Raw genomic sequence first — 7,850 nt, 5'->3', positions numbered from 1 at the left:
ACTTTGTAAGCTTAATTGTGGTTGCTTATCAGCATGCAAGTGTGAAGAGGTGTACCTACAAATGTTTAGATTCAGACAATTAAGAATCTATGATGATTTTGCTAAGGTGAATACTGCTAAGCAAATTGTGAAGTTCAGAAAGACCCATGAAATACTTCTTTGCAAACCTAATGATATTTTGTGCAATGCTTTTGCTACGTACACGATGAGTCAATTATTCTTATCAAGATGCCTGTATTAGAAAATGTTTAAAGTTAGTAAGGCTTCAATTGTACTCTCTTTCCTTGTTATTATATTCTGGCTGTTGTAGCCTATGCAGGTTGTGTATTATGTTTTATATTTATGTGTGGTTTATGTTTCTACAATAAAATCTCCAGATAATACAAATATTTGTCTTATGTTTCACATATTCATTTCAGGACAAATTACAGAATAATGAAAATATATATTAAAAAAAGTATATTATAGTTAACTATAGTAATCTATACTGTACTACACTTTGTAGTGACTAACTATAGTATTTACCATAGTACACTACAAAGTCTGGAAAATTACTATAGTAAATCCAGCACTATATTGTAGTATATTATAGTATACTATAGTAATCTATAGTATACTGTAGTAAATGCTGTAGTAAGCTATAGTATTTTTTCCCCCGGGTAAACAGCAGATTCGCCCGCTCCTTTGCTCAACGCGCCAATCAAAGGAAAACCCAAAAGTTTAGTATGATATAGGCTACCGTGTTGAAAAACACCTGGCCAAAATGATTGTTAACTCAGAAAAAACGATGCGATTAATATGAAACACCAGAACCAGAACCAGGCCTTCAGGACTATTCGTCTCTCTGCCCCTCCCCCCCCCCCCCCCCCGTCCCCCCCCCCGTCCCTCCGTCAGGACTCATCGTCGTTGTCTCAAGACTTCTGCGCAGGGGGCGGAAAGGGTCCCACTCTGCCTCACGCACCACACATTGCTTTCTGTCTGTGGGAAACACGTGGGGGATAATTGCCGCCGAGGTGTCCATCATCGGGAATTAATGGACGCCTCCGCGTCGGTACGGTTGCGCAAATTAAGACCATTCATTCATATTTTCATGCGTTTTACAATCCAAATATAACGTTTTTAACAAGCCATAACTTTGTTTCCCTGGTAACGCCTGAGGGGTTGACTAATACCTGGAACAACCATTACCCTCCCGTAAGGTTCTTATTCAACGGAAACGTTGTTCACTCCTCCAGTAAATAGGACGGACCTTAAATACGACTTGGTAACGGGTGGTATTCTAGTCCGCTCAGCTATAAGCCAGAGAGCTAACGTAATGCATTGTACATATTTATAATTCGAAATTCTCCCCAGCCTTTATACCACAGATACTCTAGGGTCTAAAGCATATAACCGTGTTGTCTGATTACAGTTTACTTCATTTTTCACAATTCGTTTTAGCTCTCGTTTTAGAGACAGGCTGATACGATACGCCAGCTAGCGCATTAATTGAGAACTGTGAACAGAAAATTTGACGGAACTACTAAGCAGGTGTCCGTATATCAGGAGTTAATGCACACCCTGCAGCAAATCAGAATCGAGTATTCCCCCAGACCGTGGTATAATTAAGGGTAATGCTGAATGATTTATACAAATAATGGTGGGCTACTTTTCTGTTGGACAAATATTGCCACTGGTTCTTGTTTTTTATTTTTATAGGTTATCACTCTTGGATTGGCAGGGGGAGCTGATGCCAACGATACAGTGTGGCGCATTCTGAAACAGGCCATCAAAAATGACCTTGCCAAGAAAATCTCATGGCGGGGGATGAATGGAAAGATTTCATTTGAAAATCTACACCTGAAGGCAGTAGTGATGGGTAAGCATTTTAACTGTTCATCACTGTTTATCACAAGCATCCTGTTCTAGTCTCTGATAACTTCTCCAAAGGCTCCTGCACCTATGCGGATTCTATCAGGCTGAAACCATCAGTCTGCTGAGCTCAAAGCACTTTTGAAATGTTTCTGGGAGACAACATACAGGGTTAGCCACATCCTCAGAGCATGCACCTATCTCCCACCTGATGAGATCTATTGGCATTGCTTACAGTTGGAGCTTTGCATAGGGAAGAAGATTGTAGCATGCATTACAGTATTGCTGTTTAAATCCAGTTACATCTGTTAAAATCACGAACGCAAACATTCTTTGTATGTCTTCAATTTCAGATGCAGTGAGGCGCAATCCATCCTGCTCAACTGCAACGGATGTGCAGATTGCGGATGCCATTAAGCGATGGTTTTACTGGGCTGGGGATAGGGAGGGAGGGAGGAAAAAACGCCAGCCGGCTCCAAACCAGAAGCAAACTGGTTTGGATTAAATCAAATAAAAGAATACTACTTTAAAATATTTTGTTTCATTATTTGTGCATTATACACATAGAACATAAATTAACAATGTAACTTATTCACTCACCATCGACTCCTCAACCATCACCCCCTCCACCCTGGTACGCAATCTCGGTGTCATCATGGACCCCACCCTTACCTTCACTCCCCATGTCAGCCACATCGTCAAGACCTCATATTTCCACCTCCGCCGCATCGCCAAAATCCGACACTGCCTCCCCCCCCCCTGCTGCTGAATCCCTCATCCATGCCTTCATCTCCTCTCGCCTCGACTACTGCAACTCCCTCCTTACTGGCATCTCCTCCCATTCCCTCCATAGACTCCAAATGGTCCAAAACTCTGCTGCCCGCCTCCTCACCCACACCCGGTCCCGTGAACACATCACTCCCGTTCTCCACTCTCTCCACTGGCTCCCCATCAAGCAGCGCATCAACTTCAAAATACTCCTCCTCACCTTCAAAGCTCTTCACCACCTAGCCCCCCCCTACCTGTCTGACCTCCTCCTCCCCCACCGCCCCATCCCGAGCCACCCGTTCCTCCTCCACTCTCACCCTGACTACACCAACATCCCGATTAAAAACTTTTGGCGACAGAGCATTCTCACGCACAGCACCCCGACTCTGGAATTCCCTCCCCCAATCTGTTCGCCACTCTCCCTCACTCACAACATTCAAGTCCCGCCTCAAAACATACCTCTTCACCCAAGCCTATGATCTTCCCTATCCCTAGCCACCATTACCCAACTGCCTACACTTCTACCCCCTGTTACATCTCAATAACTCTGTGCTGTGTATGCTTGTGTTGTCCCCCCCTGTCTGTAATACCCCCCCCCCCTTTCTTTGCCTGTAAATGTAAATGTGTCCTGCTTGTACTGTCCCCCTGTCTGTAATACCCCCCCCCCCCCCTCTATGACTTTGTAATTTGCGACTTTGGGTATCTGAAAAGCGCAATATAAAATAAAGATATTATTATATTATTATTATTATGAGGTTTGGGTCAGTTATGGGATCACTTTGGGTCAGTTATGGGATCACTTTGGGTCAGTTTTGGGATCAATTTGGGTCAGTTATGGGGTCAATTTGGGTCAGTTATGGGACCACTTTGGGTCAGTTATGGGATCACTTTGGGTCAGTTATGGGATCACTTTGGGTCAGTTATGGGATCACTTTGGGTCAGTTAGGGATCACTTTAGGTCAGTTGTGGCTTCTTTTTGGCAAGGTTCTGGGGATTTTGGCCACTCTTTGGGATAATTCTGGCTACATTTTTAGCCAGTATTCCAAAATTGTCTCCAGCGTTCTCATATATATACATTTCTCACAGTGCAAATATGTTTTTGAATGAGTTTCTGAAAATGGTGTTTTAAGATGGGACATCTGTAATTATAATTTTTAAACCCTTGTTGCAAATATAACCAAAAAAATTATATTTTTGGTCGCTGTGTCATAATTCAGCTTAATTTCTAATATATTGTTGCTTACGGCACACTCATTAACGAGAAAATGCCAAACTGGCACTGCATGTTGAAAAGGTTGCTGACCCCTGATCTAAACTCTCTACAGTTGCCTAATATCCCTACTTGATATCTTGATATCCAGCTATTGTTTAACAGTTTTTCTTCCCTTTCTTTCCCTAAACCAGCCCAGACCCCTGTACTGCAGGATAAACCTGCCAGTTCCTGTCCTGGGGCCTCATTACAGAAATAATCCTAACTTCTCATGCCAATTTAAATTAGGGTCTCAAAGATAGGAAAAATTCTAACCTCCTATTACAGTAGCAGTCCCTAAGCTGTCGGCCGTTTCCTATCTTATCTTTAGCCTCCTATCTTATCTTAATTTAGGAAATCCTAACTCTTCTGTCAATCAGATTTTTCGATCGCAATCGTCAGGTTATGTCTGGTTCTGCACATAATGTGCACGAGATTAATATAAGGCTTTAATAACGGTTAATAATAACGGCAAGCTTGTAGCAGTACTACGGTCATGGCGGGGATTGCTACGGAAAACAAGAAGAGCAGGGCTTTCAACTTTACCAACGACGAGCTGGAGGCATTAGTTGTGGCGGTGGACGAAAGGAAAAGTCATTTATTCGTCAAATTTTCCTCGAATTGAAAGTTGCGGATCAAAGAAAATAGATGGCAAGAGGTGTCGGACGCTGTCTCAGCGGTTTGTGGGGTACTGAGGGCGATGGACAGCATAATGAAAAAGTGGTAGACAATAGCGAGTGATGCCAAGACCAGAGGGACGCTACAGAAGAGGGACCAGGCAAAGACGGGGGCTGATATGCCAGAAGTGAAGCCCATAACTACACTAGAGGAGAAGATCCTGGCCGTCATGGGTCAAGTTTACACCCAAGGTAAGTTCAGTTCAACGCTTCTATCGCTAGCCAACTAGTTTAGCAACCGCGGATTATGTTTAAGTTTGACTTCACCAATACATAAGGCAAGAACGCTAGCGCTAAGATATTTTTTATTTTTTGGATTTTGGCATAAACCTAACGAGTGGACCACAGATTCACAGAATTTGTATAAACTAGTGTTAGTGTCCACATTTTGGGGGCGGTGTACTGCTAGTGCTACGGTGTAGCAACTAACGGTTTAAATCTAAAATGTAACAACTAGACGCGCTATCGATAAGTGGTTTTGAGGAGTGGCTCCATAGTAACCCTAACTAGAATAGGGCGACCAGATTTCCCCGATTTTAATTGCCTGTCCCATTGGATATTTCAATCACATTAATATCCAAACTGGAATGTCTCTGGTGTTTCTGCCTCAGACGCCTCTGACGTCTGGTCACTTTAAACTAGAGGCTAGGTAGACAACGATAGTTACTTGTGTTGGACCACAAAATACAGAATATGGACCAGTAAACGGCAAAAGAAAAGCCAACGCTGACAACCCCCCTAACATGAAATCATTTGTGTACAGGCATTTCAACCGGCACAAATGTGGGCCTGCCTGAGGAGGTGCTCGACAGTGTCAAGGTGTCTGAATCAACTGCGGTTATACTGACCTTGATGGATTCAGAGTGTGACAGCAGGACTCTGCCAACAGCAAGAATTATCCCATACCCTGGTAAGTTGATGCTCGCTGTTTAAATATTGAAATAAATATGAGGTGCATTTATACAATGACGCTGTCTCAACTGTACTCCATTTATGAACAGTTGAGGTTTATAATAGCAAGGCTACTGTTCAAGGAAAATTGTCTCGATTCAGTTTAAATTCTTCTCTACAGATAAAAAGAAGAAACACATAAGCCTACAAGAGGAGATTCTGGAGTTGGAAAAGGAGAAGCTGTTGGGGATGCGAGAAATTAAATAGGCATTGATATCACTGTAAATGCACATATTGCATATATTAAAGATTATTTGAGTGAAGCCTAATAATAAAGCAGGTAAAACAATTATTTCTGTTAGTGTCTATGGGACCCACCTGGTGTTGAATATGAAAGAGTCGTGGGTGGATCCAGGCCACTTTGCCAACAAATGCTGTGTAACCATATTTTGGTCCCCTATGGCCTGAACATTGATGGCATGTTATCCCTTACGGCACACATAAGCCGGCTCGGTTGGGCCACTTGGGGCTTTGATGGGGAAAAGTGACCAATCAATACGCCCAATTACCCCTGGCATCACACTCTGTCTTAAAAAAGCCTCCTTAATCTGCTGCAGCTCTTCTCCCCAAGGAAACTGAATGTAGTTCTTTGCAAGATTGCAGATGGCATTGATGACCTCCCTGAGATTGCGTGAAATACATGGCTGTGAAACCGAAGTCAGGCTTGCAACCTCAGTCTGGAAGTCACCCTCGGCAAAAAAACGTAGAAAATGAACTGTCTTGGGAGGCGATAACATGAAATTAAAATATGGTCCGGAAAATGTAACACGTCATTATGCGGTCTCAGTAGCCTTTCAGTCATCACGTTTCTGTTGTCATGTTCGTCCTCATTGTCACACAGCAGACCCACTAGCAGTGCTGCTGCGATTTTTTTCAGTTATTGACAGTTATTTTGAATTTAGGACAGGGTGTATGGCCACTGGCCACCAAGAAATTCCTAACTTAGGATAGTTCTGTAATGGTAAAATTCCTATCTTAAGATAAGATAGGAGTTCTTCCTAAGTTAAGTTAGGAAACCTTCTGTAATATCAAAATCCCTAAATGTCTTCCTATCTTAAGATAGGATATGATTTCAGAGTTAGGAAGTTTCTGTAATGAGGCCCCTGGACCGTTTTTTTTAATGACCAGGACACCAGACCCGGCAGTGCTGCTTGACCTTCTCTGCCAGGAGCGGAGACATGGATGGGGTGCCACCATTGAGACCCTGGTGTCTCTCTTCTGGCTGGCTAGTGGGGCATCATACAGGGTGGTCTCCAGAGTGTTCGGGATGCCTCGTTCCACTGTCCACCGCATCGTCCACAGGGTCACTGAGGAGGAGGTGGCCATTCGCCAAAAAGTATATTTTTATTTATTCACCAACTCATTTCCTTTGACACTTGAGTTGCTGCAACAAGTAAATTACCTCTGTGTGGAATAATAAAGTTGATCTTATCCTATCTTAAAATCGTCCAACTCCCTTAGACCCCTGAAGACCTAGAGGAGGTGACCCGTGGGTTTGCATGGCTGGCAAGACACTGCGCTTTCGTGAAAGCAACGGGAGCAATCGACGTCCGTCATGTCTGTATCAAGGCACCGAGCGGCCCTGATGGTCACTGCTACAGGAACAGGAAACTGTTTTCTTCAATCATTCTGCAGGCTGTTTGCGACCATCAGGGCCGCTTCATTGATACGTACGTGGGCTGGCCTGGGTCGGTTCATGACTCTAGAGTCCTCCGCCAAAGCCCCCTGTATTAGACACCTCCTCCAGGGCACTTCATCCTTGCAGTCCAAGACGGCCACAGGGAAGGGGCTCTCCTTCGATGTTGTTGACGGACTGATGGATAGAGGATAACTGGGGTCAGGTTATATTGTGTACACCGACAACTTTTACACAAGTCCCCTCCTCTACAGACACCTGAGCCAGGAGGGATTCGGAGCTTGTGGGACATACAGGTAATGTGCAATCTGCTCCTAGTGATGTGTATCATATGGATAAAATGGAAGTGAAGAGAATACATTTTGTTTCAATAGAATTATTCCTAACAAAGGACTACTTGTTCATCTGACCAACGTCAGGAACCTTTGCAACATCTACAGCAAGATAAGCCTGGAGCCAGCGGAGGACACAAGATGCAAACTAACATAACTGAGCATTTGTAACTTCTTGCTCTCTTCTCCTCTGAACTCTGATGTGATCACATCAACCTGCCATGTCAATTTACTCAAATAAATCTGAGGCCGGATACCGAATTCTAAACCTTTCTCCATGGTATTTATTCCTTCATAAATAAGGCTAAAGAACACGTTATTTTTTATTTCTAACAGTATGCATTTACTATGAAATGATAATGTAACCATCTTCTTATACAGGCAAG

General features: G+C 43.4%; 1 long non-coding RNA gene across 1 annotated transcript; it reads left to right on the top strand.

Annotated features, from left to right (window-relative positions):
- Nucleotides 1–951: 951 nt before the first annotated feature.
- On the top strand, nt 952–2,366 carry LOC132467107 (uncharacterized). Its single transcript, XR_009527951.1, has 3 exons — nt 952–1,051; nt 1,699–1,858; nt 2,205–2,366. It is a non-coding gene; the product is annotated as an uncharacterized LOC132467107 (long non-coding RNA).
- Nucleotides 2,367–7,850: the final 5,484 nt, after the last annotated feature.

This window comes from Gadus macrocephalus, chromosome 1 (assembly GCF_031168955.1).
Source record: "Gadus macrocephalus chromosome 1, ASM3116895v1".
NCBI lineage: Eukaryota > Metazoa > Chordata > Actinopteri > Gadiformes > Gadidae > Gadus > Gadus macrocephalus.
This window is presented reverse-complemented; position numbering and strand designations above follow the sequence as displayed.